This window comes from Lissotriton helveticus, chromosome 2_1 (assembly GCF_964261635.1).
Source record: "Lissotriton helveticus chromosome 2_1, aLisHel1.1, whole genome shotgun sequence".
NCBI classification, from domain to species: domain Eukaryota; kingdom Metazoa; phylum Chordata; class Amphibia; order Caudata; family Salamandridae; genus Lissotriton; species Lissotriton helveticus.
The window spans coordinates 1,164,820,724-1,164,835,704 of NC_136059.1; the positions used below are offsets into that span (position 1 = coordinate 1,164,820,724).

At 44.0% G+C, this 14,981-nt stretch overlaps 1 protein-coding gene across 1 annotated transcript in view; it reads right to left on the reverse strand.

Annotated features, from left to right (window-relative positions):
- The window catches only part of NPFFR2 (neuropeptide FF receptor 2), a 181,635-nt gene that overhangs the window by 33,953 nt on the left and 132,701 nt on the right, over window positions 1-14,981 (reverse strand). The window lies entirely within an intron of this gene.

Here is a 14,981-nt window from a genome sequence, read left to right on the forward strand (position 1 = left end):
CGGCTACCACAGCCTTCAGGGAAGGTCTCCCAGCCGAGGCGATTAGGAGAGTAGGTAGGTGGGACTCCAACTGCTATAAGAGATATGTGAGACCAATGAGTGTAATACGCCCGGTTAGCAGAACTATGGTTGACAAAGTGTAAACAGAGAAGAACTATGGTTGACAAAGTGTAAACAAAGAAGAATAAATACGTAGGCCATGCTTAGATGGCAGTATAGGATACAATGTGTGTTACAAATTTCAGTTGCCACATCTTGGTGGTTGTTTTACTTTGCAGTGCTTTGAAGTGTTAAATAAACTATAATCTTGGGGTATGGGTGATGGGGCACTCTTATGTCAAGAGACTGGCGAGATGGGTGTATGCAAACACCTGGAAGCATGGCTTCACCAACACTAATATATCTTGGTTTGGCTTCCCCGGGATGCATTGGGTAGCACTTCTATCGACGCTGCGTAGGTTATTGAGGGAGAACGGGCGATCGCCAAACATCCTAGTGGTGCACCTAGGGGGGAACGACCTGGTAACGTTAGGGAAGAGGCGCTTGCTAGATACAATGAGGAAAGACTTGAGCATTATGAGCGGCGAATTGGGACAATGCAACATATTATGGTCAGAAATATCACCAAGACCAATTTGGCATGGGGCAATATCGCAGGAGGCACTAGAGGTCACCCGTAGGCGCGTAAACGCAGCGATGCGCAAGTTCAGTGAACAGCGAGGGGTGGGTTTCATCAGGCACGGCTTGCTGCATGCTAAATCCATTGGCTGCTGGGAATCTGATGGGGTACATTTGTCCAAAGTAGGCATGGCAATATTCCTATTAGATCTAGGGGAGGCGTTAGAAACAGCCGGATGCAGATAGAAGAGCACTAAGGGCTAGGTAGTGGGGGCTCTGGGCACAGCGGGTGCCATGCCCAGGGCTGTGGAGGAGGTACAAGGCGATCCCCATACAGGACAGGCGCAGGAACAGGACCTGAAGCCCCAGTGCGAAACGCACCGTGCTGAGTCATACATAATCCAAGGGGCCCTTCTTTGGGACTTGGTTTCGACGGCGCTCCGTTAGTCCTTAGGGCGGTTGTAAGCCTGAGCAACCGGGGGCTTGCCGATAACGCCCCACCTGGATGGAGAAGGTGTGAGTTGACTCTCCCTTGTCCGGAGGGCTGGGCGGGTGGACGATAGGTCCGCCGGTGGGAGGATTTCCTCCCAAGTACCACACCGGGCTATGGCCGCTGGTGTCCGCTTCTTTGGCTCAACTTCAGGCGCCCTGCAAAAAGGGGTTGCGGGGTGCAGGGGGTCGCCTGTCAGTTAACCCATTCTGTTATTTGTACTACAAATAAACCTGCAACTTCTTCATCCCAACATGCTTGTCTGTGTGTCATTTGGTTGGGGGGAGGTTGTGGGCAGAGGCGTACCGATGTAACTACTATGGCCAATGGCGTTGAAAGATAATAAGACAGGACAAACAGCAAGCTCCCAAGGAGCACAATACGCGAGGTCCAGAAATGATGAAAATCTCATGTGTAGTCAACCCCCCAGCGATAATGAGAGGTGGCTGGTACAGTGACGTCTTTAAGAATACAAGATTTCCAGAAACGAGATTTTAAAAAATATCTTTCAATCTTTTATATATGTCAACAAAAAACGCACAGAAGGTCCTAGTGATGGTCTAAGAAGATGTTCACAGTAAGGGCAATGTGTCTTGGATAATACTCTTCGGACAGAATATCACCCTACACGAGCACTGGTGTCACTTTGTTCCCCCTTTTTGGAGCAACCTTTAATCCATTGTGCATAGATATCTTCATGCAACTGTGGTGAAATATACAAAAATACATGCATTGTTGCAAATAAATGATTTTCCTTGGTTGTATTTTCTTTCTTCTTGCGTGCTGTTGTTGATCAGATCTACCTTTGACCATGATTTTTTCTTGGTTATTTATGCAACTGATTACCTACAGGAATTTTGTTTCTACTAATCATTCATCAGTAGGCAGTGTAAATAATCTATTTTGGAGGTGGAGAGAGATTGTGCTGCAGGAGGGTGAGTATTGCCCATTGAAGTTGTGGGAGGTGTAATATTGTTGGTGGTGTTAACTGTAGGGAGAGAGAAGGAGAGTTGTTAATGGTTTTAATTGTTTTCTTCCAAAAGGCCGAGGAGACATGTTTTTAGGTCTCGCGACCTATCGATGCGCGCAAGCGCATCGAGCGGAGCGAGAATTCAAGTAGCCAAAATCCTCGTCAAACTAAGGGCTTTCCGCTGGCGTTTTGTTTACGTTCACGTGAATCACGTGATCAAACACGAACGCGCATCAGCCTCCCTCCCTCCTAATTGCATTTTTTTAACGGCCGCCGCACAGCACATCAAAGGGCTTCGCCCAGCGTGCGCTCTGCGGCTTCTCGGCTTCTCCTCCCCTAATTACTCTTGGATGGCCGGCCGGCACACAGCCTTCCTTGGATTTCTCCTCCCCCTCCCCAGCCAGCTTCCCCCAGGCCGTGTTCCCTCCCCTGCTACCCCATCCTCACTCATCCCTCGCACCCCCTCCTCCTTCAGGCCCCCACCATTTGCTTTTGCTTGATTTAGTTGTGAACCGTTCTCATAGCGAGAGTTAAATAGGTTTTGCAATCTAAATATACATTTACGTTTTGAGATAGTATACGCTTTTCGCTCACAAATGGCACGCACTTTTCAAACCTCAACGCCTTCAAAATTCCCCGTTCTGTACATCGCAATGTGACAAAATGTCCGATAGGCATTCGAAGCTAATTCTGGAGACGGTCGTTTAAGTGTCCCTCTTGTGACTCTGCCACCAGCACCAGCGAAACGTGTACAAACGCTCTCAAAATAAGTGTAGGACTGACACACGGGGGAAGGGTGTGTGTGGGTTTTAAACACTGCTCTCTCAGTGTGCCATAAACACTGTAGATCTGCTGCTCGCCCAGTCTCTGTTTGCCAAGTCAGTTCCATTCCGGTTCGGGGCTGTCATTTAACTGCAGTTTCAAATCATATGCTTCTAATTTCTGTTTTAGTGAAAAGCAAAGTACACCCGGCAAGGCTGAAATTTTTTTCTTAACCACAGCTCCCACGCAGTTGATTGGCTGGAAAGTCTGCACAGGCTCCGCTCCACCCCTTTACACATAAACGCAGGAGTCAGATTACGAGGCAGCAGCCAAGTTGAGAGGGAACGGGAAAACAATGTCGGTGTCATTAACGCTATTGGCTATGCCAATGCTGGTTTCCTTTTCTTTTTAAGTAAAGGGCATCGAAGCATTCCATCTCCCAAAGACATCACTTGGTCAAAGTGCACCCGGATCACTATTTTTTTTGTATTCCCTCCGCGCTCCAGCCTCCACCCCTCTGCGCCTTTATCTGTTCTGTCAAGCAGTAAATGTGAAACTTTAAGTTCTGACTGTAACATCTCCGATCAGCATTTCCGTTCGAGATACAAATACATTAAAAAAACAAGCATTGGCATAGCCAATAGGTCTCGCTTGTGGGACCTTATAAGTATTTAGTTTTGCAGCACAATATCCTTGGTGCAACAAGGATATTGTGCTGCAAAACTAAATACTTATAAGGTCCCACAAGCGAGACCTATTGGCAATGCCAATGCTTGTTAGGTCAGGGTGTGTGGGTGGTGGTGAGTGTGTTTAAAATGTGTATTTGAAATGATGCAGAAGTATATTTCGACGGAAATAGAGCGAAAATAGCATGAGGTCAATTAAAGTTCAGAGTGGGGTGAATACTGCGTGTTCTATTTAATATTAGTCAATGCGAAAAAGTATGCAAACCGATGAGTCATGCATCCTTGCACCAGAGCCAAGTGCCTGGAAAATAGCCTCTAAATGTAGACTGAAAGGCAGTGAAGAGAAGGGAAGCAGCGCAAAAAATAAAAGATGTGTTGGGCGCACTTAAATAATATAATATAATATAAACATGCAACTACATTGTGGATATGGAATTTACTTTAATGATATGCGGTCTCAGGAGAAGGAAAATTATCCAATTACACTAGTGATTAATAGGGACTGGTACACTTATATGAAATAGAGTTATTTCAATTTCAGGGATCCTTAGCAGTTAAGACTCTGTTTTTAAATTGCTTTGAGGATGGCATCTAAATCAATAAGGACAACAAATGAGAACGTGCTTTTATATTATGTGGATGCTGAACTGTTTCTATTTAAATATTTGAGAGTAAAGTAGGTTAGAAACTATGGAGCCATATTTAGATCTCAAAAATATTCGTTATAGAAAGTGAACAAGAAACTAAGCCACAATAATTCATAGCAAATCGCAAATTACAGGAGGCATAAAGTAATCAAGTTATTCTCTGTATCCATAAAAATGTTATTGGCCATAAAATTGTTTTTAGTCAGAAAGCAGGAGGAAGATATGTCTGGAATGCTGTACAATACTAACAGAACTAAAACTGAAAAAAGAGCTGACACGAAAATTGACTTCATGATGGATCTTGCAGATTAGACAGCTGTCTCAGAAATGAAACACATTCCCTCTTAGATGATTCAGGGGAAAAAAAATTAAACGTCTGTAGCATGCATAAGCATTGGAAGCACGAACAAGACTAGCCCAGATGTTTCGCATCAGGGAACAATGGGCCTGATTTTAACTTGGAATTATGGCCATTTAATTGAATGAGGATTTGGCTGCAACAGCATTGCCTGACCTGTACCGCCTTTCCCGATTCAGTACTATGACACAGGAGTTAGTGGTATGGGTCGTATATATATATATATTGTGTTAGCATGATGTATCTATATATTCCCAGTATAGAGGTATGCATAGTGCTTAATCTATAACTTCTTTCGCTAGTTAGTAAGGGTATATGCTGTTTGTGTGTTCTGTTTCCATCAAGTAGGCCAAAAACTGTACAGATGCCATCTTTTCTGTCTGCGTTAGACACGAACAGTGATCACCTGTTACCTTCCAATGGTTGTCAGGCCTTAGCTTAGTTGATTTGCTAGGGACAGCTGAATACACGCTATTCTCTCCCTGGGCTTGGACTCAAGGTCACATCTGGCTTTGGGTGCGATAAGCACATTCCTGAAGGCACCGTGCCTGCACTCCTAGGCACCGAGACAAAAGGGAGTCACCCCTCCTGTCCTTCCCAATAATAACTAAAGCAGAGCTTTGTACTAATCATGTGTGCCATATATGATCCTTTCCGAGGGCCAAGAGCCAAGTAGTGTTTTTCCATGTACGGTGACTTCGTGTACCAGCCTAAAAGTAAATATGTTTCGTTTTGAGTGTAAGCCAGCAGTCTTCTCCACGCACCGTGAGGGGTGAGGATGGGAGAGGCTCCTCTATAGAGTATTTTGGTTAATAAACGATAGAACGTTCTACACTGCCAACTGACTGGTTATTTGGTAACTGGTATTGGGCTATTGGTTAGTATAGCCTTTATGTTATTTATGGTACGTCAGGAGAGCGTGTCAGATCCTACCAGATCAATTCCTCCACTTTCCCGTGCCTCCTTTCACATCATCCCACTCCTCTCCCTGTACCGATATGAATAGAAGTGATAATCCATATGGAAGAATGTGTGTAATTTGCTCCCAAAAAGTGGGATGCGTGACTATTCCCGAATCTGTGGGGATTAATGTGTAATTCCATAGTACTGGAAGGGTGTTACCACACTGTATCAGTATTTATGGGTAAGTATGGTGTTCAACCCCACAGTACTGCTCATCTCATCATCTGACAAAAATTAGTTTGAGAGAATCACCATAAGCACTTTGTGTCTGATGATGGCAACTGTTGAAATAATGTCCTTGTTATAGTAATGCTTGAAAATGTTGACAAGATAAAATTGCATTGTTTGTTTTATGTATGGAGCAGAGCAGTTGGGAGCGTGGCCACTCAAGATGACAGAGAAGATGGAGCAAGATGGCAGGCTGACGCCGCCACGGAGCACGCCGAGGGAGTGAATGCCTTCCTGCCCGGGCTGTACACTGGTTTCGCTTAATGAGAGGAAAAAATAGTGGCGACATGGTGGAGCAAGAGTGATTTATTTTTTTTTAACATTCAAAACTTCAAACAAATCTGACCTGTGATACTCTGGGACTCTGACTTGGACCTTATTTTTTCGAGTTCTGGAGCTGCAGACTCAAGCCTTGTGTGCCCATTCTGGTAACCGGTATCCCTGAAGAAAGATGTGGCTGTTGTCGCTTAGGCTGCTGCGCTGGCTGTTGGGACGCCGCTCTGCGCGCAACTGGTTTGGGCTGACATATGGCTCACTGGCGCTTACAGCTCCGACAATCCCGCAACGAGGTATGGCTCCTCCGAAGAATCTTCTGTGGGGGACGCGAGCTGCTCGCGCCAACACTGAAACCGAAGACTTGAGTGAAGCTGCTACTTCTACAACGGCTACTACCGCCAGTGGGAGCAAGACTGGGGGCTCTACTGTCGGTAAGCCTATACTTCGACTTTTCCAGACAGGGAAAGCCTCCGAGCTGCTCACAACTGGCTCTATGAATCACATGGATAACAGTAACAAACTGTCAGAAATACTGCTTGAGGCTGTACAGCTAAATAAAAGTATGTCTAAAAATGTAGCACAACCTGGGATACATAGTAACCTGGAGACTAGCATTGATACTGTGGCTGAAAAGGCTGTTGGGATACAAATGGAATCAGAGACTGATATATCTACAGAGGGCAACCAGGTTACTCCTACAACAATGAACTCGCCAGATATGGGGGATGTGATGATCCAGTCTTTAATACAGTTAAGAGGCGGTAATTTTAACTGTAGGGATTTGGGGGCTACAGCTAGAGACGATATCAATAAGGATGGGACAAAAAAACATGATAATGCTCTAGAGGAATGAGAAGAGCTGGCATCCCATAGACATGAGATATCAGCAATTAATGCCGCCTCGTCGATCTCAATAGCAGGTGGTAGACCCACTAAGACCCCTCCAGGAAAGAGAACTAAGACTAAAACCAAGAATAAGAAGACTCCTCAGAGGCCGGGTGACTCTCAGCAAAACTTATCTCAAAACAGTATATATGGAAAATTTAATTCAGAGAACAGTTCCCTACAGAAGTGGGTCCAAGCAAAAGGAAGAGTAAAAAGTATGGTTTCGCAGATAACTGGCAATAGCCCTAATGAGGACAATACAACTTGCAAAACCGCGGGTAATAGCCCTGCGGTGAAACAGGGGGAGAAGGGAGACTGCCATACTGGAAAACAAAGGGAGATGGGTGTTCAGCAGACATCTACTACTGCAGCCTCTCTCTCATTAGAAGCAATTCAGCTTCTGGATACTTTGGCAGACTCTGATCCGACACTTGCTTCAATAATGCAGTTTCTGAAAGATCAGCGAATGGAAACTCAAGAGCATTTCGCACAGGCGAGATTAGACACAGATAAGATGTCGCAGTTACTACAGGAGGTTACAGCAAAAGTTGTTAGCCTGGCTAGCGATATATCAGATTTGCAGAAGAGAGTGGGAGAGACAGAGCACACTGTTAGTCTTATGGTACAGAAGCAGGCAACTCACATTTCACTCTTCAACTCAAGCTAGAAGACATGGAAAATCGCCAACGGCGCCATAATCGGTGCATATTTGGTATTCCCGCAGGAGTGGGAGGGGCGGACCCTCGAGTCTATCTGGTACAGCTATTTCGGAGGGCATTCCCAGATTTGTCTGATTGGGATTGGGATTCCCAATTGCAAAGAGTACATAGGCTACCAATGGTTAAACGCATTCAGGAAAGCAGCTATTCTCATCAATTCAGTATTTTTCTGGAATTTCTTATTGAGGCAGGCTGTCTCTCTTAAAGCTAGACCTAACACACCAGTTACTGTGGAATCTGTTACATTTTTCGCTAGGTCGGATCTTTGTAAAATTAGAATGGATAGAGGTTGGCAGCTCCAACAGTTAATCAACCCGCTCAAAGCTTTGGGGGCCCAAGTCTATTTACAGGAACCGGCACGTTTGAAGATTTTATTTATTTATTTATTTATTTCAAATTTTGTATAGCACGTAGTTACCCTAGAGCATCCCAGCGCTTGTTCCAGAGCAACAGAAAGGTAGCAGTCAAGCGTCAGATCTTTAAAGATGGTCGGTCCTATTTCTTCAGTGATGACCATGAAAGTCAAACTAGCTATATCCAAGTGGCAATTGGAAAGCTTCACAGAAAAAATGATGTTGGGAACTGATTGTGCAATGACAATGTTTACTTTCTACTTCCAGTCTTTTTTCTCCTTTTCTTTTCTTTTTGTTCTCCTTTTTTTTCTTCGCCTCCTTCTTCTTGACATGCTCGGGTGTGGGGGCAACTTCCTGTGGTGATGGCTCTGGAGGGCTGCCGAACTAGCAGCAGCTAGGTAAAGGGAGGATTCCTCCTACTAGGAACAGGGAGGGTGGTGAGGCCCCCAAGGCCTCTCAGGTCAGAGGGAGAAGTGGAGGTGGTTTGGGGGTGGGGGTAGGGGTGCAAAAATCAAAAAAGGACATCACTAAGGGGAAATCTAGTTATGGCAGGACTTTGTTAGCTATTCATCATGTATTGGTTTCTTTATTGTTCTTTTGTAGGGTCATTTCTTCTGGTAGGGGGATTTTGAAAGGAAAATGTGATGTGAAATGGCCAAGATAAAATGTATGGTATGGAATGTGTCTGGTCTTAATAGTGCTAGCAAAGGATAGCTGGTGCAGAAAGAGTTAAAATTATACAAACCGCACTTGGTTTACATGACTGAAACTCATTTGGCCTATTAAGATCGCCATTTGTTTAAACATCTTGGATATGAACTTATTGTCTGCACTTCTAAAACTATTTCTTTAAAAGGGACTGCTATATTAAGAGATAAGAGGTTCCTCTGTAAAATAATCAAGTCAATGTCTGACCTAAAGGGCCGCTGGTCAATAGCTCACATCGAACTCTCTAGCAAAAAATATGTACTTGTGTCAATATACGGACCTAATGTAGATGATCCAGCGATGTTTGACTTTCTTAATTTAGAATTGTTGAATTGGGAGGGGGAACGTCTGATAATGAGCGACTTCAATTGTGTTATCGATTGCAATATTGATTCCACTAGAAGAGGGGGCTTTAGTAGAATGCGAAAAGTTAGGGCAGCTGTACTTGAAATGGCCCGATTACAGGCGCTCCAGGATGTTTGGCGGCAGCTATAGCCACTAATTCCAGGCTATACTTACTACTCTGCCCCTCACAAATCTTATTCAAGAATTGATATGGTTTGGGCATCTGAAAATTTGCTAGAGGGGTCAGATATTGAAATGTGTCCTCGAGTGACATCAGAGCATAACCCCATCTTGTTACCTTTCGTTGTCACTCTTGAAAATAAGTGTTTAAGGCCATTTTCTTTTCCTAGATATTTACTAACCGACGAGAATTATGTCTTGCATATGAAACATCAGTTAGAGACTTTCTTTGAATTGAATGTAGGGACCGCTTCTACTCTGACTGATTGGGATGCCATGAAAGCTTTTGCTACGGGAATGACCAAACAGTATATCTGGCATCAAAACAAACAGAGAAAAAATGACATGGATAAATTAATTTCGAATTTACAAAGTAGAGAAAAAAAACAGGCTGTGGCGATAACAAAAGGCCATCAAGATCAGGACCAACTACTGCTCCTTCTACCAGATGCTCGAACAGAGATGAGAAAAATGTTTTGTGAGAAAATTGCGGAGCAGTATAATAAACACCGCCAGGATCAGTATGAGTATGGCAAACATATTGGTAAATTGTTAGCCTTCCAATCTACAGAAGCCAGGGCTCAGAACCTTTACTCGCCTCTGCTGCAGTCGATACAGGAAAATGTAATCCAATATATTACTGAGAGTAATCTCTCGGCCTTGAGGGAGGACCAGGCAGTTTTATTAGATAGTACTATCTCAGTTCCAGAAATAGGAATAGCAATCTCTTCATTACCTTCAGGCAAAGCTGCAGGGGTAGATTCTCTGACAATTTAATTTTATAAGGTGTTTAAAAACATCTTGGTAGCACAACTCTGCCTAGTTATCCAATATATTGGTATAGATAATAAGATACCGGAGTCATGGAACTTGACCCAGATTGTTTTTTTTCTTAAAAAGGGTAAAACTCCCACGGACTGCGGATCATACTGACCCATCTCCCTCATAAATACAGATACTAAGATTTTCTCAAAGATTTTAGCTAATCGCCTTGCCCCAATGATGGCAGGTCTGGTATCCGACATTCAACACGGTTTCATACCAGGCAGCGATACTACATATCATGTTAATAATGCGATTGGGGCATTTGATTATGCAGAAAAAGAGGGGGTGGGTCTCGGTATGATTCTTTTAGATGCCGAAAAGGCTTTTGACAAGGTTGGTGGGAATTTCTATGGGCTACATGAAGTGCATTTGGTCTTGGGAGACAGTTCAGACAGTGGGTCCGTGTCTTATATTGTAAGCCTAGAGTTAAACTTTCATAGGCTGGTGCATACTCTATACCATTTGACATCTTATGTGGTACAAGACAGGGCTGTCCTCTCTCACCGCTGTTATTTGCTCTTTACATCGAGCCGTTTATACGTGCTTTACAATCTGACAAAAACATGAAATCACTAAAAACTACCTTTAATAGCTTAAAAACAACAGCATATGCGGACGATTTGGCAATTTTTTCTACAAATCCTGTAGAAGCTGTCCAAGCTATTGAGAGAGTGGCAATTAAATTTGGATCAGTTTCAGGATACACACTTAATATCAAGAAGACACAGGTACTTCTCAATTTTGAAACCAGTTCACCGATTTTAGAAAGTTGTACCTCAGCTCCATATTTGGGGGTAAAAATTTCTGCCAAAATAGGTCAAATATTATCTCTAAATTATATTCCTTTATTAACCGAGACTGGTAAATTCTTTAAAAAATGGAATAAACTCCCTGTAGGGCTTATGGGGAGATGTAATCTAATTAAGATGAAAATACTACCCACATTTCTATATCTGTTCAGGTCCATTCCTTTACGTCTCTCTAAATTTTTAAAAAAAAATTTGGACGGTATCCTGAGCAGTTTCATCTGGGGGTTCAAAAAGGCCGGTCGGGCTATCGACTTGCTCAAATTACCCTATAAACAAGGGGGTCTCGGGCTATCAGATTTTAGGTATTATTTTTGTCATCGTTTGCTGGACGTTTCCGTATTCTGCTAGGGATCGATCAGAGGGACTCTTTATATAGACTAATCTTGGGGGACGACAGTTTAATTTTTTTTAAATCGTATTAACGACCCGAATTACTTTAAACATGTTAAATTCAAGACCATTAGAGATTGTGTTTTTATATGGCTGGCTATGACCGCCAAAAGTACTTTATCGGTAATTCATACTAAACTTCCACTTTGGGGGAACCCAATACTACCAGAAATTTTTCAGGATTACAGAGGTAGATCATGGTCTAAGTACGGGATATTATATCTGGGGGACATGTATGATGGCAGAGGAATTAAGTCATTTGAAGTTTTACAACGCCAATATAAACTGCCTACTAACCTCCTATTTAAATATGTGCAGATAAGGGATTATCTTCAGAGAAAAGTTGACCCTAATTTTATTAGTATATCATTGATTTTGGATGTTATGTATGAAGAGAAAACCAAATCTCTTATAGGTAATATGTATAAGCTGCTGACAAGTTTCAAAGCTGATGGATGTGATAAGCTAGCATTACAATGGAGTTAAACGCTAAATTTGGCAATGCCATCTGGTATGATTGCACAGGCTTTGGGTAATATTGGTGTCTCAGTCCATTCTGTGGGTCTGCAATTACAACATTTTCACACAATTGGTATGTTGTATTATAACCCTGAAAGGATTAGTAGATGGGCAGGGGGTAATAATGGAGGAGAAAAGACTTAGGGCTAGATGTAGGTAAATAGTATTTACCGATTCGCAAATACCGAATTTTACTGATTCAGTATTTACGAATCGGTAAATGCTATGTAGCTAAACATTCGGTAAAAATGACCGAATCGTTAAGATTTGGTATTTACCGAATCTGTATTTACCGATTCGGTAATTGCCATTGATTCCTATGGGATTGGAGGCCCATAGGAATAGATGTCAATTACTGAATCGGTAAATACCGATGCGGTAAAAGGGGAAAACATTGAAGGGTTGCAGGGTGGCATTTTGAAACCCTGTTGCACCCCTCAATTGTGTATGAGTGCACATGTGGCACACATACATGCCACATCGCACTGTTGGAAAAGCAAAAAACATGCTTTTTCAAAGGTTTTCAATATTTACCACCAACTTGTAGTTGGTGGTAAATAACGAATCCTTAACTGAGGAATGCACTAACTTGAGTGCTCTATACATCCTGGATTTGGTAATTTACCGAATCGGTATGTTAGGAATTCGGTATTTTACCAAATCCTTAAATTACTGATTCGGTAAAATACTGAATCCTTAAAAAATGCCACCTACATCTAAAAAGCCCAATACCGGTCGGTAACGGCCGAAATTCGGTAATTTCGGCCGTTACCGACCGGTATTGGATGACCTACATCTGGCCCTATATGCCCTAAATGTGGGACCAAAGCTGCAAATTTAGTACATATGTTTATAGAATGTCCGAAATTACATCTCTACTGGCAGAAGATTGGTCTAGTGTTTTATAGAAAACTCGGAATAGGACCTACATTTACTACTTTGGAAATTATGTTAGGGTATAGGGTAGATAAACCTGCTCTAGCACGACTATTTTCCATCATGATGGTAGCAGCTAGGCTGGCTATTGGGTGTGGGTTTCTCCGCTACCACCAACAATTTATGACTGGTGGTCTAATATTAAAACATCTTATGGCATGGAATTTGCTCTGGCTAAAACTTGGGGCACAGCCTCTATGGTCAAGAATGTGAAAATATGGGGCCCTATGGATCTCTCAATATAGGATACTACTGATCAATAAGGAAGGTATTACCATTTAGGAATTAGAATGTCCCAGATTAGGTTGATCAATCGCTTAGGAGGATTATGATTATTATTCTATTTGATGATTTTATGAATATAATTGAATTTATGTTATGAACTATTGTATATTACCCTTATGTGATGTCAATAAAAATATATTTTTTTAAAGGACTGCTCCTTCACACCACTCTGCCATCCTGTCCCATCCTGGTTCCAGCACAGTCACCGACTGTTACCGATCCCGTGGCAGGGAAGCGATGGGATAGGTGAATCTTGCGGTGTATTTTGGGAGCTGTGAAGGTCGCTGGAACTGCACCCGCCCCGCTGCTCTGGGCCTAGCGGCTGGGCCCCAACCACTGCTGACAGCTGCCTGATTGCGAGCGGACAGTATCTGGGAACTGCAAGGACGCCTGCGACTGAAGGAGTGGTGTCCCTCCATATGAGGTTGGACCTCTGCGTGGCCGAGGGCCTGGACCTACCCTCAGTGATCTGCGTTTCCAGACACTGGGGCACAAGGGAAACAGAAGCAGCCTCATGTTTGAGCCTCCGTGGCTGGGGGATGGATGCAGTCCTGAGTTCTTGACCATCTAATTGGCAGAGGTCGACACAGGCACACACAGTGCGTGAGGAACCGGCTGTCTGGGACTTGGGGCACTGGAGTGCAATGTGCTAGGTCCCGCGAAGGACAATCAACGACAATGCAGGCACATCAATCGCTGGAATTGTTCCTGATTGAGAACCACTGTGGCCCCTACCAGTCGGGAGAGAGGCTGTACAACAAATGAGCAGGTGATGACCCTGCTGCACAGCGCAGTATGGAGGGCAGGTCAGAGTGCAAGACCAAAGGTACACCCTGTAAGTAAAGGGAAGTGAGCTGTGTTACTGAGGCCCCTTCACATGTACACTGAACCTCCCCTGGGGCCTGTGAACTCTTGGCCGGACCGGGGAGCCTGTATCCTCTCATTTCATTGCCACACAAATACAACCCTATTGATTCCTCCTGTGGGAGCAGGGCCCATGTGGGGGTCTCCTATGATTTGACTGAGCCTTTGTGACGTTGAGAAATCTTTGCTTGCTGTCCCTGCTTGCTGCTGCTGTGTGGGGGTGACTGACTCCCCAGCCATTTAGACATGCTATCATTGAACTTGAACCTCTTGCCTCGTCTCCATGCTCCTGCTGTTTTCCTCATAATGACTGGCTGCATCTGCCTGCCTGGGCCTACAGCATATTCTTGTCCCATGCAGACTGCTCTGAAGGTCATGTCACTGTGGCAGGGAGGGGTGCGTGGTTTCCTTTTCGCTGGTGGGCACTCCTAGGGCCAAAAAAGGAGTTGGCTGCTGTGTACCTGGCTGAACTGGGCTGCAATAGCAGTTCACCTGATGGGGTTGCATTATTCTCCTGATTGCATCGATGCATGCCTGGGAGGAGGTTTGATGGAACATTGTGAGAAATAGGGCTTTGATGTTGGTGGTATTGTATGACCCGTATTCGAGACTGTCTGCTCGGTGTCTCCTCCTTAATCATGGTGGGACTACCCCATGGTAACACCCTCATGCTTTTTTTCTGCTGCTCTCATCTGTTCTCAGAAGTTCAGCAGCGTTGAGCCTGGTTCATTCCTGGTTGGGAGTCTGCTAGGGATTGCCAGGTGCTGTAGGCTTAGCTGCCTTCTCTGCTCTCCTGGCCTGTGGTCTGTGTTGTGCAGGGGCACTGGTGGCGGCCTCCTCTGCTGTCCTGGCTTGCTGGCTCCTTTTGTTTCTGGTGGCAGATGTGACTGTCCCATGTTCCTTTTCTTTCCTCGTCCTTGGGGGTGCCTGGATGTTTAGTGTCCGGTTGTTTGGTTTCCCCGGTAGTCTGGCTTGGTTGCCCACCTGGTCCTGTTGGTCTTCTCCCGGCACCTTTTTTCGATTGCCTGCCTGGGTCCCCTGGGTTTTTCATCGTGCAGTTCCCCATTCTCTTGTTGTATAAGCTTTATTTCAAAAGCTCATGTCATACAAGCTAGAAAATCACACAGCTTGAAATACAATTAATAGTATGGAGATGTACGGTTCT